At 39.0% G+C, this 22572-nt stretch overlaps 1 pseudogene; it reads right to left on the reverse strand.

Annotated features, from left to right (window-relative positions):
* LOC136877701 (dual specificity protein kinase CLK2 pseudogene) overlaps positions 1–22572 on the reverse strand; it is a 130260-nt pseudogene that overhangs the window by 92534 nt on the left and 15154 nt on the right.

Consider the following 22572-nt stretch of genomic DNA (forward strand, 5'->3'; position numbering starts at 1 on the left):
TCCACCACAATAACACGCAGTTACGTACACATGGCAGATGCCACCCGCCTCATCGGAGGGTCTGCCCTACAAGGGCTGCATTCGACTAGAAATAGTCACACGAAATTATTATTACCCCACCTATCAATGTTTCCTGATTTCCTGAATTATTAGTACATGTCAGGTAATAACTAAAAAGAGGAACTTGCCAAGTGTTTCAAACAGGGATTCCAGATGGTCTAAAATCAGTGGTACACAAGAACCTCGTTTATCCGTCCCTCATTAATCCGGATTTCCGGTTTATCCGGATCAAAAATAATATTTAATTTTACTTGTACAGTATTTCTTTTAAGGGGTCGACTCTCCTTGAATGTCTTTTCCGCCAAGGATAGTTATGAAGAGGAATTGGAAATAATTCGGCCACGGTCTATCAAAGGTACCGTCTCGGCATTCGCCTGGAATTGAGAATGAGAATTCGTGGAAAACCATTCCCAGGAGGCCAAGGTGGGATTCGAACCCACGCTCTTATGAATGCAACGCACTACTAATTCAGTGTTGGTGAATTCGAAAACTAAATCGGCGCTCCGTCAGAAGAAATAATGACTCGTGGAGAGGCGACAATGCAGCTGGACAAACTCATGGCCTATTTAGAATTCTTGACTGAAACCACGCCGGCAGGACTGCTGTTAGTAAAACGTCTTCGTGATCGTGCTGCGCACAAACGATGTACAAATGTAAAACAAAAAAAACAAAAAAACATTATTTTAGGGCATAAAACAGAGTCGTAAATGTAAGAAAATATTCTTATATTCTTTTGTACAATTGAAAAAAATGGTATTAACTTAGTGTACAACTTATGTTAATAGATTATATAACATGTACTTAATTTGGTTTTCATTTTTTCGGATTATCCGGATTTTTCGGTAAACCGGATCTGTTCCGGTCCCACTTAATCCGGATAAACGTGGTTCTTGTGTATATCATCTTCATACCTGTTTGTTTGAGTCTTTAATTTAGATGAGAATGGAAACATTTCAGCGGTATCCTACATTGTGTTAAGCATTTTTGCGGAACACTTAACACTGTGTCGCAAAACCCCGATTGGTACTCATTACCTTATAGGCTTACCTTGTAATACCAGATGCTTTAAATTTTAGCCATATATCAATACATGGGATTATCGACCAGTCAACAGCAGAATAAAATATTATGTACGCTTAATTGTAAATTCGTCAATGAAAAAGCGGTAGACGAATAACAGTGCAGTAGTGCTGACCTGTTCAAATTTTTAGGGTTGCTACTATTTTTTTTAATTCCTAGATGACCATAAGAGTGGTAGCACATAAATGCAGTCTGGGATTATGATTTCAAAAATGTAATAGGGTTACTGAAATCTTGTGCCTTAGTAATTACTGTAACATAAACCCAGGTCGAGAATACTAGAATAGAAAAATTACGGCTCTAAAGAGTAAAGAAAGAAAAGCGTACAATTGAGTATATAGGCCAATTAATTCGGGCAATGTGTGTAAAAAGTCCCTGCACAAAGAATTTCACTAGAAGAGATAGTTTCTCATAACAGGCACATTAAAAACTGTACTTTCTTTAGTAACGTGCTGTTCTTTTCGATAAGCTGTACTCTGTACGTTTTTCTACGACTGTTCTTAATACGACCATAGCCAACCACTTACTAGGAACATTGAAACGATTTATGAAGGTACGAAATTTACGAGTGACAACGCGCACTATTCTATTGAACCCGACAGGGGCATGATCCAAGGACCTTAGGTTGATATCGATATCCGTAATTACGCACGCAATGCTATTAAAGGGAAAGAACGCTGAAAATGATTAATATTCATATCATTAATAGAGGTTATACCGGAACTAATTAATATTCATACCATTGAGATAGATAAATTGTGTATTTAAAATTATTTTACGAGATTTCTTTGTCTGCGACTTATTGCGCAGTATTATCCTTTGTGTAGCGGGGGCCCCGCAGATGAAGCCAAGCCAACTTAGACCCGGGAGGGGTTACGAATGGGGATTCCCTGTGACATCACTCGAGAGAAGACATCCCTCCTCAAGGCTCACAGAATGAGGGGAAACTAACTTTTTCGAAACGGAATATAGGAGCCATCTTGGAATCGGACTGGCCAACTGAATTACCTACGAGATAGAAAATTAATAAAACTCGAATTAAGGGCTCATCTCCCGATTTAAAAGGGATAAATGTTACTGGGACATTTATTTAGAGTGTTTAATGTCCTCTTCCGTGATAACTTTCAGCAGAAGAAAGAATACTGTGTTGTTTCTGCGTGGAAAAGTACTGGGGCCATCTGGTTAGTCTCATGACACGTCCTCGACGGAGGGACTTCACCCCGTGTGGTAGGGGAAGCAGAACATATTTTAATTAATTTAAAGAGATTCACCGAAGGATAATTGAGTGGTTATGTCTCAATCGCACCAACTAGATACTGGTCACCGACCATCCGCACTATTTTACCTCGAGTACGCCGGGAATAGGCGCTACACAAATTAGTGGAAGGGGTATCGCTCCCTAGTAAAAACTACTGCAGAAAGGGAGAAGAGTCAGTCGGGATTTGTGGCTTACGGACGGCGAAGCTTCGTGCCGTCGAGCTTCCAGCGATCTTTTGTTTGAGTGAATTTCAATTTAATTTACAAATGAAATCGCGTACTGTGCGTAAATATTGCAGAGATTGGATAGACGTGATGCTAGTGTCTAAACTTTAAAGATCAGGGACGTGTCGCGAACATTAAATATAATTTGTAATAATATTATTATTATTATTACTACGGCGCTACTGTGTCGAGTAGTAACAAAGGTACGCGGAATCCGATACTGAATCGTGGATTGCGGAGTGAGGTCCGATATCGTGGCTGGACGTTCACACTGAATGTAACTACACAAATCTTGGAATAAATAGTGACGTGTTGTGTGCCTCAGGAATACTGCCAGCGGTTTCGTCAACTTAGAACAATGGACTCCCGGTTGGAAAGAAGAATGGTGCCTCCAGTAACTGCTTTGGTGCCTATGGATCAGCACTAAACCAGCCATGGACTCCCTGAGCTGACAACGGGTCATCGAGATGGAGATGAGTATAAATCATAATTAATATGACGAAATCAGATTGGGCGGGGAACAGTTATCATTACCTGACGCTATAATGTTAAAGATTGTAACTTCAGTAATGTAGATGTGCTACCATGATACACGTAGCTTCTATTTACTTTATTTAGTTAGTAACACGTCTGAGCAATCAATTGTAAATAAAGGGGTAATACGATGAGTTTGCATGCAGTAGTAGATTGACTTAATCATTTTATTTGGGGAAACTTGTAATTATTGATGCGTCAGGAGACTAATTGTTAGTAATTCAGAGTAATTCAAGTTAGGTGGTAGTTAGTCCAGTGATGATAATGCATGGCTGGTAAATAGTGTAATTTTATTCCGTGAGCACCCAGAACTACGAGATGTGACTTCGGAACTGACACCCAGGCCTCCACTGACATATATTTAGATAGGAAGTGTACGATTTTAATTGGCAGGCTTATCACAATTTAAGTGCAAATTGAGGAATATTTAATTCATAATTGTATTACCGCGTGATGATTTATCAGAAACCACGATTTAGATATGGATTAATTACACCGTTATTACGAGGAAGTTAATTATGATCATGCAGTATGGTCTAATTTCCAGGTAAGTCGTGTAGGGAGATGGTGTAATGATGAACCCAATAATAATAATAATAATAATAATAATAATAATAATAATAATAATAATAATAATAATAATAATAATAATAAATTGTAGTTATGGTAATCATGCAAGTATTGGTATCATAGAAACCGGTGTCGCGTCGCGGGATCATGATATTGTAAACGAATGTGTGTGTTGAATTGAAGTGAAGTATTGAGAGCCGATGTAATTTTGTTTAATGAACAATGAAGTTCAGTTTATTAGTGAACGATCCCCGAGATGGGGTGTTTTGTTAAGAAAGGGCGTTATGCCTGTGAAGGCCGAGGCCACTGACCACCCGCCGTGCAAAGGGGCTGGGGCAGTTGACCTAGTGAGGAGAAGTGTTGTTTTTTTTTTGTATGCTCTTTCGCTCGTGTAAGGGGGAGCCTTGAGTTGAAGAGAATGAGGGCGGAAGAATCGCCCAATAATGAAATATTCGACACGCCAGAATGATGTAGTCGCTAATGAATGACACGGCGATTGTTACCAGTACTTGTCAGCTTACTGTCATTACACACTTGAGTATAATCTAGCTTAGGGTTTTCAGAGTCCCACTTCCATCCCAAGGGGTGTTAGTTCAGTTCCCGACAGCGGCATTGGTACCCCAATGCTCAACCGAAAGCTGGATGTCTCACGTGTTTACTGTATATAATTTGTGTTCTTTAAGGGTTTATGTATCTTGTTGTGATTATAATTGAGTTGCCGATGGTGTTGACCATCGGGGTGGTGAATTGTATACAAGTGAGGGTCGGTTCAAACCCGGGCGTTTGTTCCACATTTTTATGAGTTCGTTCTTGGCATTTCGTTGGGGAATAGTTGTGTGTTTAGGATAGGGATTGCTCAGATTCGTTGCATGCATGTTAATCCTATTGATCAATGATGTCACATAGCCTCAGTGTCTATGATAAGTGTTTTCCCGTTCGAATCTCGTCATAATGGATCGCTCTGCGATAGATAATACTCGGATCCATCACATACGACTAAAAGTCGATAACAAACAACAACAATTGATAATAATCCATGTAATTCATTTGTATATAAATGCGTCATTACCATCATCATCATTAAGGCCTAATAAACCACTTGTCTTAACCTAAACTTTAACCCGAATGTGTTCTCATTGTAATTAGGTATGATCCGTCTCCTACCCTGTATGCCTTTAAGTTTAGTCTAGTTAAGCGCCTATTTGTTTTATTCCAACCCGTTAACGCCCTGTAGATATCATGCCGGAGCAATTAGGCGTAGGGACGGGTGCACTATATCATAACCGGTTCAAGATAAATTCAGCCTAAATAGTTTTAGACAACAGTACTGGCAACAAAAGAGTTAAATAATAATAATAATAATAATAATAATAATAATAATAATAATAATAATATAGCTTGCTTTTAAGAGTCACCTGTGCAACCAGCTGAGACTGATAAAGAGAATAAAGTCAGGTATGGACCAGCCACACCATACAGGGTTATTCGAAAAGAAAGAAAATAATTTTTTAAACATTTATTTATTCCAAAATAAGAAAGATAGAAACACGATTCCAACGTTCCTAGAAAGAGAAAGAGTTTAATTTTCACTTTTGTTATCAAATTCACAGCTTCAACAATTCGATGTCACAAACTTTCAAGAATGTCAGGCATAGGGGGATAAACACACGATATTTTACGTAACCCCACAGATGAAATTTCAAATTTTAAACCTTTGTCTGTCCAGCCACGTTGGAATTGTGCCTCTACCTTTTGTAATTTGTAAGAAATAAATGTTTGAAATCTGCTCCTTCTTTTTGAATAACACTGTACTTTCTCGGAAAGTACGTTCTACAAAGAATTCCAGTGATTGATCTCTCTGTTGGTGCGCGAGGTACAATCCCGACATTTTTCTGTTATAAAACATTGTATAGTAATCCTGCGCAATCATTTTTATGGAGTTCATCATAAGTGAGTCTGGAAAAACCCATCTATTTTACCTTATTCTCTATGATATTACGTGTCATTAAGGTAAGCCTGACTGTGGCCAGATTATTTAGTAAATAAATATAACAAAGTTCTTAACCGAACAATTTTTGTGAAAAACAAACGAAAAGACACAGGATGAATAGAAGAACAGCGAAAAGAAGAAAAAATATTGTGAAGAGAATAATAAATAGTGTACTAGGTAATTTAAAATGTGCTCACTAGTAGGGAATAACGATGTCGCAAAAATATCATAATTCCTTAGCAATCATGTTCAGCCATTCGAGCTGCCTGCGTTTCAGTTTTGACATTCCACTGTACTCTAGTAGATGACAGAAAAACCAATTCCATGTAAGGCGACGTATGGCTAAATATCGGCTAACTTTATCGAGTGAATACCAAATGTGTCACCAGGGACATTTTACATGCCGACATCGTACGAATTTCTTCTGTCATTCAAAATACGAACACTTCTGCCATGTTTGAAAGCGTGATCATGGGTTCTAGAGATCTAAATAATAATAATAATAATAATAATAATAATAATAATAATAATAATAATAATAATAATAATAATAATAATAACTAATTATTTTTTACAGATTTTGGACATGCCGAGGTGTTAGAATTCATCGTGTGGAGAATTATTATTCCTGAACAGAATACCTAATAATATTCTGCGTGAATTAAACTAAAAATCTGTTCTATATACAATACAGTACAAGTGAAGTGCTAATAAGTTGCGTTGAAAAGAGATATAACTACAGAAGTAACGATAAAGTTATCATAGCAAGAAGAAGAGCATCCCTTTCACTTCTTCCAGTTCCTGATCGTAAATCTTTCCTCGTAAGAGAATTAAAGCTTTGTTTCGATCTTAAATCTCTCTTGACTGATGTCCTAACATCAGAGACGAGCGGTAAATCTCCAATGGCAACTTCCTCTTTAACATAGCGTGTGTGTTTGTGAAGATTGGTCAATAGCCTTCGTTCGCTTTAAGACACAAAACAAGCGCTAAATTGCGGAACACAATTCATCACTCAAGGTGACAGTTGAAGAGTGCCTCCCGCACGCCTCCGCCAATTTCTCTGTTAAGCCGTTTCGCTTCCACCCATTCCAGTTTTCTAGTAACATCCGCTTCCCTTGTGCTCTTGCAGACGAAGCAGCAGTAGTAGTAAGAGGCAAGGGCGAAAGGAAATTGAGGCATGGCACGCAATGCAGCAGCTCTTCCTCTGTCTCCTGGTTTCTTCCACAGAAACTTGTGATTTAATCCTCACGTCTCCAGCAGCGCCCGAGGCTCAAACTGAAAGTGTCGGTTTATTGCTTAGCAAGGCTGCCTGCTTATGAACAGCTGAAGGTGAAACTTCAGAGCTTCTTGACGAGACAGTGAGTTGTTATTTCCAAATCCTTATAGAAATGTCGAATAGATACTTTATACAAGTTTACTCAGCTATCATGCCACTTACTAAGTTTTGCCTTAAAGGTAAATGTGAAAATATTCTGACGGATATTTTAACAGCTGACTATACAAAATATCTCGCTGAGTATTTCTAACCACTTAAGGCGGAAGATACACTTTTTGCTAATTTAGTGAAATTCAAATAATAATAATAATAATAATAATAATAATAATAATAATAATAATAATAATAATAATAATAATAATAATAATAATAATGTTATTTGCTTTACGTCCGACTAACTACTTTTACGGTTTTCGGAGACGCCGAGGTGCCAGATTTTGTCCCGCAGGGGTTCTTTTACATAGCAGTAAATCTACCGACATTAGGCTGACGTATTTGAGCACCTTCAAATACCACCGGACTGAGTCAGGGATCGAACCTGCCCAAGTTGGAGTGAAAAGGCCAGCGCCTCAACAGTCTAAGGAACTCAGACCGGCCAAACATTACTGGTTGAAAAACCATAAATGCTCTTTAAGAAAATCATATACCTCACGTATATCCATTAACATTTATGACATACTGTTCAAATTTTTAAGAAGCCTAATAATTCTTCAAAATTTTATTAAATTTGCTTTTTTTTTCAGTTATGTAGGATATGCACTCTAAATAGCCTACTACATTTCAAAGAATATTAATGTGCAGAGCTCGGTAGCTGAGATGGCAGAAACCTTGCCATCTGATCGTAAGTTAGGATTCGATTCTGGTACTGTACAGTGGTATTTGAAGGGGCTTACATACGCCAGCCTGGTCTAAATAGATTATTTCCCGCGAGTCAAAATTATCGTACTTCAGTACCTCTGAAATCGGTAGAGGCAGTTGGTGGCAAGAAGAAAACTATATTATTATTATTATTATTATTATTATTATTATTATTATTATTATTATTATTATGTTTGAAATCATATAAGCCATCGTTTTTCTCCACGTTTTTTCAGCTGGCGTTCATGTATTTCTAAATAATAATAATAATAATAATAATAATAATAATAATAATAATAATAATAATAATAATAATGGTTCATGTTTGTGGGTTACTGTAGTCACGTCCTAGTTCGTGAACCATGGGCAACGGCTGAGTGGCCTAGTAAGTGGTCCTGAGAGTCGGGATACCAGTTGCTATGGAATGGGAGTGGGCATCTCGGACATATTCTGAGTCGTGGCCCTCCTTGTGCTCAGGCGGCCAGGACTACACAATTCACCGGTGGTCCATAACCCGTTAGAGGAGAGATCCCCACTTGGACTATGTGCAAGTAGGGCAGCATCCTGCTTCATGAATTTACCGAGCTCAGAACACTTTAAGCAAGCCTCGGACCTATGGGAGTAATGGAGTCCCACTCCCATTTGACAGGCGAGGGACTCCTTGGAAACAACTTGGCGAACGAAATGGAATTCGATGGGGAGCTATCAATATTAATGGGGCTTATGGAAGAAAGAAGGTAGAACTTGCTGAGTCAGCAAAGAGGATGCATCTGGATGTGCTAGGAGTAAGTGATATTCGGGTAAGGGGAGATAAGGAGGAAGAGATAGGAGATTATAAAGTGTACTTGACGGGTGTTAGAAAGGGAAGGGCAGAGTCTGGGGTAGGGCTCTTTATCAGGAATACCATTGCACGCAACATAGTTTCTGTTAGGCACGTAAGTGAGCGAATGATGTGGGTAGATTTGTCACTGGGAGGAATTAGGACAAGAATTGTGTCCGTGTATTCACCATGTGAGGGTGCAGATGAGGATGAAGTTGACAAGTTTTATGAAGCATTGAGTGACATCGTGGTCAGGGTCAACAGCAAGGATAGAATAGTGCTAATGGGCGATTTCAATGCGAGAGTTGGGAATAGAACTGAAGGATACGAAAGGGTGATTGGTAAATGTGGGGAAGATATGGAAGCTAATGGGAATGGGAAGCGTTTGCTGGACTTCTGTGCTAGTATGGGTTTAGCTGTTACAAATACATTCTTCAAGCATAAGGCTATTCACCGCTACACATGGGAGGCTAGGGGTACCAGATCCATAATAGACTATATCTTAACAGACTTTGAATTCAGGAAATCTTTTAGGAATGTACGAGTTTTTCGGGGATTTTTCGATGATACAGACCATTATCTGATCTGTAGTGAACTAAGTATCTCTAGGCCTAGGGTAGAGAAAGTGAAATCTGTCTGCAAAAGAATAAGGGTAGAAAATCTTCAGGATGAGGAAATTAGACAGAAGTACATGGATATGATTAGTGAGAAGTTTCGAACAGTAGACAGTAAGCAGGTTCAGGATATAGAAAGTGAATGGGTGGCATACAGGGATGCTGTAGTAGAAACAGCAAGGGAATGCCTAGGAACAACTGTGTGTAAAGATGGGAAAAGGCGAACATCTTGGTGGAATGATGAAGTGAGAGCAGCCTGTAAACGTAAAAAGAAGGCTTATCAGAAATGGCTCCAAACAAGGGCAGAGGCAGACAGGGATTGGTACGTAGATGAAAGAAACAGAGCGAAACAAATAGTTGTTGAATCCAAAAAGAAGTCATGGGAAGATTTTGGTAATAACCTGGAAAGGCTAGGTCAAGCAGCAGGGAAACCATTCTGGACAGTAATAAAGAATCTTAGGAAGGGAGGGAAAAAGGAAATGAACAGTGTTTTGAGTAATTCAGGTGAACTCATAACAGATCCCAGGGAATCACTGGAGAGGTGGAGGGAATATTTTGAACATCTTCTCAATGTAAAAGGAAATCATCATGGTGGTGTTGCAAACAGTCAAGGTCATGGGGAGGAGGAAAATGATGTTGGTGAAATTATGCTTGAGGAAGTGGAAAGGATAGTAAATAAACTCCATTGTCATAAGGCAGCAGGAATAGATGAAATTAGACCTGAAATGGTGAAGTATAGTGGGAAGGCAGGGATGAAATGGCTTCATAGAGTAGTCAAATTAGCGTGGAGAGTTGGTAAGGTACCTTCAGATTGGACAAAAGCAGTAACTGCACCTATCTATAAGCAAGGGAACAGGAAGGATTGCAACAACTATCGAGGTATTTCATTGATTAGTATACCAGGCAAAGTATTCACAGGCATCTTGGAAGGGAGGGTGCGATCAGTCGTTGAGAGGAAGTTGGATGAAAACCAGTGTGGTTTCAGACCACAGAGAGGCTGTCAGGATCAGATTTTCAGTATGCGCCAGGTAATTGAAAAATGCTACGAGAGGAATAGGCAGTTGTGTTTATGTTTCGTAGATCTAGAGAAAGCATATGACAGGGTACCGAGGGAAAAGGTGTTCGCTATACTGGGGGACTATGGAATTAAAGGTAGATTATTAAAATCAATCAAAGGCATTTATGTTGACAATTGGGCTTCAGTGAGAATTGATGGTAGAATGAGTTCTTGGTTCAGGGTACTTACAGGAGTTAGACAAGGCTGTAATCTTTCACCTTTGCTGTTCGTAGTTTACATGGATCATATGCTGAAAGGTATAAAATGGCAGGGAGGGATTCAGTTAGGTGGAAATGTAGTAAGCAGCCTGGCCTATGCTGACGACTTGGTCTTAATGGCAGACTGTGCCGAAAGCCTGCAGTCTAACATCTTGGAACTTGAAAATAGGTGCAATGAGTATGGTATGAAAATTAGCCTCTCGAAGACTAAATTGATGTCAGTAGGTAAGAAATCCAACAGAATTGAATGTCAGATTGGTGATACAAAGCTAGAACAGGTCGATAATTTCAAGTATTTAGGTTGTGTGTTTTCCCAGGATGGTAATATAGTAAGTGAGATTGAATCAAGGTGTAGTAAAGCTAATGCAGTGAGCTCGCAGTTGCGATCAGCAGTATTCTGTAAGAAGGAAGTCAGCTCCCAGACGAAACTATCTTTACATCGGTCTGTTTTCAGACCAACTTTGCTTTATGGGAGCGAAAGCTGGGTGGACTCAGGATATCTTATTCATAAGTTAGAAGTAACAGACATGAAAGTAGCAAGAATGATTGCTGGTACAAATAGGTGGGAACAATGGCAGGAGGGTACTCGGAATGAGGAGATAAAGGCTAATTTAGGAATGAACTCGATGGATGAAGCTGTACGCATAAACCGGCTTCGGTGGTGGGGTCATGTGAGGCGAATGGAGGAGGATAGGTTACCTAGGAGAATAATGGACTCTGTTATGGAGGGTAAGAGAAGTAGAGGGAGACCAAGACGACGATGGTTAGACTCTGTTTCTAACGATTTAAAGATAAGAGATAAAGAACTAAATGAGGCCACAACACTAGTTGCAAATCGAGGATTGTGGCGACGTTTAGTAAATTCTCAGAGGCTTGCAGACTGAACGCTGAAAGGCATAACAGTCTATAATGATAATGTATGTATGTATAATAATAATAATAATAATAATAATAATAATAATAATAATAATAATAATAATAATAATAATAATAATTGTACCGGTTGTACACCTATATGCCGCACATTTGAATTTTCCGCCTTGAAGTACTCCTCTACATCTGAAACTCTGAGCTTTAAAACTGAATTAATTCAACCGTTTATCAGAAGATGTCACTGTGTTATTTTCGAATTGTTTTTGTTTACTAATTATCAAGAAGTGTGGACATTCTCTCACAGATGTCTCTACCAAAAACTATGATCATGCACCCTGGTGCGAAGTGAAGGAACTTTTCTTGAAGATATTTTGTATTCATAAGTTTGTTCTTTACTAAATGTTGTTCTTTCATTTGTGGGTTGGCAATATTAATTTTTTTTCCGCCAGTTTTGAAATTAGCCAATCGTAAATTTCTGTCATTAATTTTCAACCAATGGCGTCTTTCTTCTCCAATGTTGATGTGTAACTGTAAGCTACCCAATAAACGACTGTGGGTGTGTCTTAATAATTCATGAAAGGTCTCTAATCTTCCCCGAGAGTATAAAAACTGCTGATTTTCCTGGCTCTCCGCCACTCGTACAACATCTAGCTTAGTGTATGGAAGTATAGCAGGAGGCGGGAAGCGCCTCTTTCATCCGCCAGCAGTTCTTCTACAGGGTATTGGCCTTTTAACATCTTTATTTCTTGTTAGCTCAGCAGTTTAGCCCTCGGGGAAGGTCCGAAATCTTTTCAATGTAACCTACCTTTCTAAAAATATAACTTAGTGTCGGCTTATGTAAAAGTTTCTTATTACTCTAACTGTAAATCGGGGATAGAGAGTACTTTACCCTCTCGAACTCCCCTTCATTCTGAGTTGAGGTTACTACGTTTTTATAACCGATTTTCTACTCTTAATGTCTTAAAGTTTTCTCATACGAGTCACCTCCCTAGTTTGGAATAGCCCATGTGTCATCGGCCTAGTGCCCCTTAGGTTTTATAAGGTTTCAGGTAGGAGCGCAAGCAACGCCTCCATTCATCTTGGTATTTTGGGCCATTTAACTAACCTATTATTTTTCCTTTAAGGCCCTGTAGGCTGGGTACGAGATACCCCTGTTTAATTCTTGTAAGTTATGCCTCGATGGCAAGTTATTGTAAAGTTTGGTATTGCCTTTAATAGGCTTGAAAAATTGAGAGTGGCTCAGCTCTTTCTTGTGTTTGAAAGCTGCCTCTAGGAGGCTTGACATTACTAGGTGGGAGCAAGTGCTCCATGTAATTAGGGGTTTTCTGCCCTTTGGTAATTTGTAGTTGTGAGCTGAGAGCTCAGGAATTATAAACTTGGGGCTCGAAGCCCAGATCTTGTAATGATCTCCTAAAACTTGTGATTTCGTTGTACCTGATTTGGGCTTGTTGTTGATTTGTTACTTGTTGAATTTTGAAAGTCTATATGAAAATTGTTAAGTTCTGAAAATATAACCTTTATTGAAATTTTAATTCATTTTTCGGACCTGTAGTTAGACCCATTCCAGCCCGCACCTTCTTTCACCTCTGCCTTCCACGGATAACTCCGTAACAATAATAATAATAATAATAATAATAATAATAATAATAATAATAATAATAATAATAATAATAATAATAATAATAATAATAATTTCTTAATAGTCTAGCCTTTTCTTAAATGATTTCAAAGAAGTTGAACATTTATCGAAGATCTCCCTTAATAAACTCTTCCAATCCCTACTCCCTGTATTGTAACCGAATATTTGCCTCTGTTTGTCCTTTTTGAATCCAACTTTATCTTTCTACTTTTGAAAACTCCAGGCAAGCTACTTCGTCTACTGATGCCATTCCACGCCATCTCCCCGCTGTCAGAACGGAACATACCGCTTAGTCGAGCAGTTCGTCTCCTTACGCCAAAATCTTCTCAGCCCAAAGTTTGTAACATTCTCGTAATACCACTTCTTTGTCAGGAATAACCCTTTAGGCCGTTTCCGATTCACGAATCTAGTAATCTTGGTGAGTATTCCATACACTAACAAAAACGAACTGCCTGTAATTAATTAATGATTAACTTGCAATAATCGAGTACTCTCTCCTCAGCTGGTTGTCATCCGTGATTGGGAAAGAAGCATACTTTACTCATTCATTCATTCATTCATTCATTCATTCATTCATTCATCAGATGGTTAAGGTGTTTTCTTTTGTGACTCCAACTTGGCAGGTTCTGTCCTGGCTCAGTCCGGTGGTATTTGAAGGTGCTCAAATACGTCAGCCTGGTGTCGGTAAATTTACTGGCACGTGAAAGAACTACAGTGGGACTAAATTCCGGCACCTCAGCGTCTCCAAAAATCGTAAACGTAGTTAGTAAGACGTAAAGCAAATGACAATAGTGTTATTATTTTTATTATTATTTTATTAATTTATTCATTCATGGAAGTATTAACTGAACTCGTAGATATTTTATCCAGTAAAAACCAAAATAATGGGGAAATGGTTGTCACAAAGCGTAACTATTCTGTTAATTAAAAAATACCATATGAACTTTGTCTGTAATTCTAATGTTTATCCAGAAAATTATGTTTTTACGTCCTAAACAGAAATTCAAAAATAACGTTACACTTTCTCCTTGTTATTCACAATAATGGAAATGGCGTATGGTCTTCGAAGAGACCTTGTGCAGATCTTTGAGTTGACGCCGTATTGGCGACCTGCGCATCTATGAGAATGGGGCCCTACCTGAGATGAATTATATTGCTGCGTACGGCACACACGCACCCAGCCATAGCCAGCTTGATATAGAAGCCAGCTACTTAGAGTTGTGACGTTACACACATAGTGCTAAGTCTTCGTTGTCGCATGTTATTCCTGTGCTACCGATATAATACTTTTTATCATAGTATAGCAAAAAATGCAATAATAAGCCTATAAACATGTAATATTGAAGAAGCGTTATCAAAAAGTCACATATAAATACAGAAATATATGTGCACTCAACATGTGTTGTATATTAAAAATATTCGAATGAAGGCTACTCAACTGGACTCTACGATGGTAGGCACTAGGCGAATTGTTCTCTTTAAAAATAATGTCATTATTTTATGCTTGTTCGAGCACATGATGTTGTTAATTATATATGAATAACTGTTAACACGTGTTGGCCAAAATACGACAGATCTTGGACACAACACTAATTAATTTTACACCACACACCCACGCTTGTCACCGAAATTGGCCAGGTTCGTCAAATTTCATTTTCAAAACACCCCTAAGTTTTCCACTGTGTTGTGACATATATGACTGTCCAGCATCATCAGTTAATTTTTGCTTTTCTCTGAGCACAGTTGATCTTTTCGCCGTGTCTACACGAATTGTATGATTTTCAGAAAAATGTCCCATGCACAGACATATTTACTGGATTAAAAATTAGCTCGGTGTATGGTATGAATCCATTTCTTTCTTTCATTCTCTTTATGGCCAGGAAATGCAAATGTTGACACTGCCCCTTTCTTATTTGAACGGTAATTATAGTATACGTAAAACCAGGTACACTACACGTTAGTCCCATATAGCAAAGAGGAGCATATACTAACACATTATAATACTAATTATAATTAAATAATTAAACGAAAATATTCAAAGTAAGTTATAAATTTTTTTATAGTTCAGTGGGTTCACGTAACCTATCACAGAACCTAGCAATGCTTCCCAACATCAGGCTGCTCAAATTACAATGCTGTAGTAGCAAACACATACTGTTGCTGAAAACACATCTTTTACTGATCCCTTGAAAACACAAACGAACGCCTTTAATAATATTGAAATAACAACAAGGTGCTAGCTAGCAAACCATCATGAAAACAAGATTCATGCTTCCATATCGAAGCACTACAAGTGTGACATCATCCGTGTGAACTGTCAAGTTTGGCAGGCCGGAACTACCTATTGAGTTGGCGGTGACCCATCCCCTGGGACATTGGAATTAACCAATGAAGGATAAAATGCCTGAACGGGCCGAGAATCGAATCCGGGCCAATGGGCCAAAGGCCAGCACGCTCACCATTTAGCCACGGAAGCGAACATTTATATAAATAAACTTGTCGGGGGTACGCTGTCTGTAATTTCGTTTATTTCGCCAATTGTTCAGATATTTATCCGTTTTAGGTCAACTCAATACCGTATCAATGGTTTTATTTTTCGTGTCTGTTTGTTTGACCATACGGCGAAACAGCAAGATAGATCTCGACCAAACTTCGTATTTAGAGTAAGCTCATCTCGGAAAAGGTTTTGATATGCATATGATTTTACAATTTCTGAATAAACTGAGTGTTTATAGAAAAAAACCGAACAGTTTTCTTCCATTTTCCCTTATACTATTGATTTTATTTAAAATCCGTGGACTATATGTGAAACGCCCCTTAATTAAAAACACATTTGTTATGTTCATAATTTCACTTACTCTTCAAATGACGGAGAAAATTACAATTTTCTGCGGGTCTCATGCTCTGCATTGAGTGACCGACGGACCGGCAACGAACCTACGGGTTACCATGGCAATGTCTCTGGCTGCTTGCCAACAGGTACGTAACGCAAGGCCATTTTCGTCATCATTCCTGTAAACTCGTGGTTGTTCCTTAGATAGAAAGCAAGAGAGACCTCAAACGGCCGTTCTGCGGGATAATGGCGAAATACCATTGGAAGTTACAATCGTTCTCGAATAACACTAAGGGGCGCTGTTAATATTTGAAGGGCCGGGCTGAGTGGCTGACGGTTAAGGCGCTGGCCTTCTAACCCCAACTTGGCAGGTTCGATCCTGGCTCAGCCCGGTGGTATTTGAAGGTGCTCAAATACGACAGCCTCGTGTCAGTAGATTTACTGGCATGTAAAAGAACTCCTGCGGGACTAAATTTCAGCACCTCGGCGTCTCCGAAGACCGTTAAAGTAGTTAGTGGGACGTAACGCAAATAACATTATTATTATTAATATTTGAAGGATCAGGGGAAAAAGCAGGAGAGTCAATATTTGTACAACTTTAGAAAAAGCAACTTTTGTGCTTCACTTCCCTAGTTCTTTCCCCTTACAGCGAAACCTTGAGAATTTCTCCTGACTCACCTGCTTTTTTTTTTTTTTTTTTCATTTACGACCTGTCAATAGATGCGCATGATCACTCTGAAGCGGACTGTAACAGTATCTCAATTTCGATGAAAAAGTGACTTACCTGGTTTTTCCCCTGACCCTTTTACAGGGTCAAATAAATAAATCAGTTCTTGGAGGCTCTCAAGTATGCTACCTTACCACATCCCAGGCACATGGCTGTTAAAAAATTCTTATGAGTTATTCGAACCTTCTACCTCGAGCACTGTCCACTATCACGTATATGCCCGCCCGCTTGCCATGCGAGCTACTGCGACACTTGACCTACGGCGCCCACTTCCCAGCCTATACAGCACCGTGCTCCCGGTCTGTGCGTCCACTTGCTGTTTTAAAGTACGTGTTCTGCGTATCTGTACTCGTTTTACGGGTTAATTCGAGGTACCCATAATGAGTTAATAGTGGCGCTCACGATTCCTGCTGTCTTCTAGCCCGTAAACACACATCTCTTTATATTTCCCCTGGCTTAGCGAGATGGACCGATGTTTTTCAGAATTGTAGTAAATGTGAAGGGATGTATAAAACTGGATCGCAAGGGGCTGCTGGACCACCCGGTATTAAAAATCCTTGTTCTAATCATTGTCACTTATCATCTGAATGAACGTGAAATTTGCTTTTTAACCTGTGTCCAAACACGTTTTACTGCGTCCTACGAATATATTCAATGTCAGGTATAGTCAACTAATTTTCATCCACTGGCTCTGTATTGCAGATCGAATGAACAGTGCCACTTGAAGCCTGTTATCCCTGGGAATGCTTCTATTGGAAATATAACGGCAAATAAAAGCTTGGTGGATTATTGTGTTCGGTAATGAAGTTACATCGAACGCGCTCTGCCTTTGACTTTTTTTTTAACTCATGCTCCCAGGAATATTCCATTGTGTTTTAAACTCCGGTGGTAAAAATACATGCAATGGTTTGCTTATGACCATTTTTCGAAATAGCTGGGATAAATTTCCACCTTGATTAGGGAATAACAACACTGGAAATCTAAAAGCGTATGAGAGAAATTTCATTCATGTACTGCGTTTGTTATTGCTGTTGGTTACACCACCTACGAGATTTTTAAATTTGACGACACTATTAAAAGTATTGATTACATTTTTAGTCTACATTCTGTGTTTTAAACACAGAAAATGGTCCCACGAGGGATATCTGTGTGTTCTTTTAGGGTATGTAGATATATTCTTATTAACTAGAAATGTCTGCTTTGATTCTGATGACACCAACTGTGTTGATTTATTTTTCAGTGTTACCTTAGCTCTGACTTTGGTAGATTGATTGATTGATTGATTGATTGATTGATTGATTAATCCCAGTAACGGTAGTCACATTTTTGAAGAGCAGAATATAATCCAATCGGAACTCTATGTTGTACAATTTGGAGATATAAAATGTCTCAGATAACTCATTTTGTTACTTGACAAAAACAATAAAAATTCAGCCATAGAACACCCATTTTTTCCCTTCTGTTAGAGTGAAACAGAACGTTAAATTCCACACGCAAACATGTCACTCCTTCAGTGTTCCATATAGTCTCGTATCAGAAACATACATTTACCAGAGTTTATGTAATTTTTTTATCAAAACTTGGCCACTTCTAGTGCATATACTGTGGCCCGGTAAAGGTCATATGCTGTGCAAAAAGCTGGACACAGTCGAGATTGAAGCAAATGTTGAACAGCGAGGTCTTCCCCACAATGTAACTCCATCTTGCCAATTGAATCCTCAATCTGCCCGCACCTGATTTCAATTTATTCAGGGATTTTCAAGTTAGCCAATCCTTGTCATGACCAGGGGATAAAGATTCAAAAACTGGTTTCCATTCAGGATGGAAGGAGGTTTTAGCCCTCCACAGTTACAAACTGTCTTTTTCAGCAGTGGATCTAAAGTACCTTCAGTCGTTGAGGGTGTGGTTCTTGCCCATGCAGGTGGTGGGATTTTTTCCTGCTCCACTTTCTGTCTTTCCCTATTCACAGCTATTTCTCTCCGAACAGGGGTGGTGCTATTCCTATAAGGTGATAAATCCATTCGACTGGAGTTGATTTCAAACAACTTCGTATCGTGTCGTTTAGAACTGCATCCACTATACAAAAGAATGATGGTGGTGGTGATTGTTGTATAAAGAGCAAGTACAACTAGGCAAACATCCTCTATTACCACTAATCGGAGGAGAATGGAAGAGGTCCGGCACTTCGAAGAATGAAGGTATCGGCAAAAGAAAGACAAGGGCAACGAAGGCCGTGAAAATGAAAGACCCCCTAGACCTGGCAACCTAATACCGTCGGGGTCGGGAAAGAAGAAGAATAAGGATAGATGAAAGTGAGGAGTCTGGTCAATAAATAAATGACGTGTGGCCTCCGGAGAGGCCTGATGCAGGTCTTTTGATTTGACTGCCGTAGGCGACCTGCGCGTCGTGATGAGGATGAAATGATGTTGTCTCCATACCAGGGGAATTAACCAATTATGATTTAAATTCCCGACCCTGCCGGGAATCCAACCCGGGACCCCTGTGACCAAAGGCGAGCGCGCTAACCATTTAGCCATGGAGCCGGACAGGACTCTGGTATAAATGGAAAGAATGCTAGGGCTCGGCTCAGGGCCCCGTGGTCGCCATGCCGTGCTTCCAATTTAAGAGCCCCTGCGGCCCCTTTTAGTTGACTATTGGGACAGGTAGGGTATACCCACAAGGGAGGATACAAGAGAATGAGCAAATTGATCGTGATGGGCTGGTTAAAGGTTAAAGATTAAAGATTAAAGACTTACTGTTTACTCAGAGAGGCGCGTGTTCAGGAATGAAAAAATGTGCTATAATACTGTAGTGTGAAGTTTTAGCTGAAATAGCAGAAAGGAGATGTATTTCCTTTTTGATTGTGAAGGACCGACTAACCCGCTCCCAAAGGTATTTTTACTGATATGGAAAAGAATATTTCCAGTTTGCTTTACGTCGCATAGATAGGTCTTACGGCGACGATGAGATAGGAAAGGGCTAGAAATGGGAGGGAAGAAACCGCAGCCTTAACTAAGGTACAGCCCCAACGTTCGCGTGGTGTGAAAATAGGAAACCATGGAAAATTCAGGGCTGCCGGCAGTGGGGCTCGAATCCACTATCTCCCGAAAGCAAGTTCACAATTGCCCGAGCCTAAGTGCACGGCCAGCTCGTTCGGTGTGCAGAAAAGTATTTAGGGCTGCCGACACTAGGGTTCAAACCCACTATCTCACGAATGCAAGCTTAGAGCTAAGTGACCCAAACCACGTACCCAAATCTCTCGGTACTTTTGGGCTTTGACTAGGGTTTTAAGACTGGACGTCGTTACTGGCACCCACTTGTTCCTTAGATGAAAATAAAACTGGTATCGAACTAAATTCCAATCTCAGCGGTCCAAGTGGAAATGATTTACACTCCCCGCAGTGTAGAAAGAAAAGTAGTAGAAAATACCTTCTGCAAACGTATGCTAATGAAGATTTCCCTTATTATCAAGCGGTTGTTTTCATTTATTTCTAATCGTGTTAGATGGGGTTTTAAAACTCGTCTAGATGCATGCGTATGTGTGTATGTGTATCTCATTTGCTTAACTGTCGGGCTTTACATCACCTTTGCCAAATGAGCGACCTTGCAATCCGTCAGCTCTGGCCTCAGCGAGCTGCTGAAGTGGTGTGATTTACTGTACTTGTTCGTGAAACAGATGTTTACTGAGAAGACTGGCTGTGAATAATTTTCTTTATTCCTGTAGTTCGTTCATTTTTTGTTCACTTACTTTATTTGCATACTTTGATTATTATCTGCTCCTTTCATTGTTATATTGTGTTGAATATTGTTTAAATTTAATTTACTTTTTTATTTAGTTGTGCTGGGATTTTTATTAACTTAATAGTTGGACACGAATAAAAGAATATGATCTTCGGATCAGGGAAATCGCTCCGTTATTTAATACAAAACGAGTCTTTCTTTTTTATTTACAACTATACACTAGGGTCTAGAAGGCAGTGACTTGTTTGATTTATTTTTGATTATTTATATGGTCTTTTTGGGGCATCAGATTATCTACTGTTCTGAATGATGACATTTTTAGATACTTTCTTTATAGTATACATTTATTTTATTGGTACTTTTGATAGTGAATCTTGATTTTGTTATATATTTTGATAGAGTAATGGATTACACTTTGTTTAACGATGTTGCTCTTTAGTTGATATGACGGGTATGTAATTATGTGTCAGCGGAAAGTTTGTGTATCGCTATTTATTTTACACTAATGGCATAGTGTGTGACACATTTTGTGATATAATAGACAGTACATAAATACAGCGACTTGCTTCAGTATTAGAACTACGTCACTCTACTGAAATTTACTTTTACAGGGCTTTGTTCTCGTCTCAACTTACAATAAAAAGGTACTGCTAGTGGTTTCAGTGTGTACAAGCAACAATAAACCATCTGTGTTGTCTAGTAGATCACGATAACTCTGTGGGAAGAATTTTAGCAGCAAGGGCACTGATATTGTATGTGCTATTGATGATAAGTCATGCAACGTGGTCTGGCACAACTAAGCAATATGATGAACCAAACATTGTGATGCCCTCTCTTAAAAAACGGCCATTCTGTAAAAATATTTGTCAGTCAGTTCATGATATCAATATACTGTGATTTTCCTAAGTCGCTGACTATCTTTTGAGACACATATAAAACTGCATTTAAAATGGGAAATCTGAATATCTGCATTTAACATGAAAATTAATATTCATTAAATGAAATACACACGTCGGACCTTGTACTCACACTTACTTGTTACCTGCTTACTTACACATACGTTATTTGAAGGGCGCCAGCTGTCACTCAGTACAGCAATAATAGAATGAGACTCTCGACTATCTCTAGGGTGTGGGGTAATAAGCTTACTTTTGACAACATACCATATAAGTTCTGGGAAAAGGAGATTGGCATTCGGTTTCCCCATTAATTTTGAGGTTAAAATATTTTACTGTCAATGAAATAAAACTATGAATTCGTTTGATAGAACAATATATATTCTTTAAATAATATATAAAAAATAGTGAGTCTTGTTGCGATAAAACAGATGAGAATATGAAATTATGACATTGCAACTGAAAGAAACTAGGCATGAATTTGAATTCTTCTTGACCGGACATTTAACAATTTATACGAAATATTTCCCTCACTGATTCACTTGACTGTACCTTCAACACTTTGAGTGTAATTACGACGTATTCCATTGATCTGGTGTTTACTGTAGATGTGTCACGCCTAACTTGGTGATACATCCTTGTGACTGCTTCTTCTCCATATCATCTGACTTCTTTGTAAGTCAATATGGTATTACCTCTTGGCAGGTCCAGGGTTGCCCTCTCTGACTTCATGGTAAGCCCTTGCGTCCGTGTCTCCCACTAAGTGACGGACCAACTAACTTTTGGCCTCACTCTCTCAATGACCAATAATTAATGGCTCACTGAGTCTTCACCATCTCTCGTTCACACTCGTTCACTGACCAACTAAGGCCTCTTGATCTAGTAGACTTCTTCACTGTACTGCATCCGTATAACTAATGACTGACGCTACAATATGTATCCACCTTATATAGACGTTGGTTGACACCGCTACGTAATCTCCAGAAATAACAATGACATACTCCCACCTACGCGACAAATATTACATACAGTGGTGAAATAGCCCGGAGGCGGTCGACTCCGTGAGCGCATATCTAAATAAATACGATGACATAGCCATGGCGCGGCGATGACTTGGCAGAATCGCCACTAATCTTGCACAATGTCCCAACGTCACACCCAATCTCTGATATATACAACAACTCTCACTGTACAGGTATTGAGTGTTATACTACACATACGTATATATGCATACATCTAAGTACAATCTTGCAAGCAACAGGCAATTGCAAAATCGAATTAAATAAGACTGATAATTACAATAA

The sequence above is a fragment of the Anabrus simplex genome, chromosome 7 (assembly GCF_040414725.1).
Source record: "Anabrus simplex isolate iqAnaSimp1 chromosome 7, ASM4041472v1, whole genome shotgun sequence".
NCBI lineage: Eukaryota > Metazoa > Arthropoda > Insecta > Orthoptera > Tettigoniidae > Anabrus > Anabrus simplex.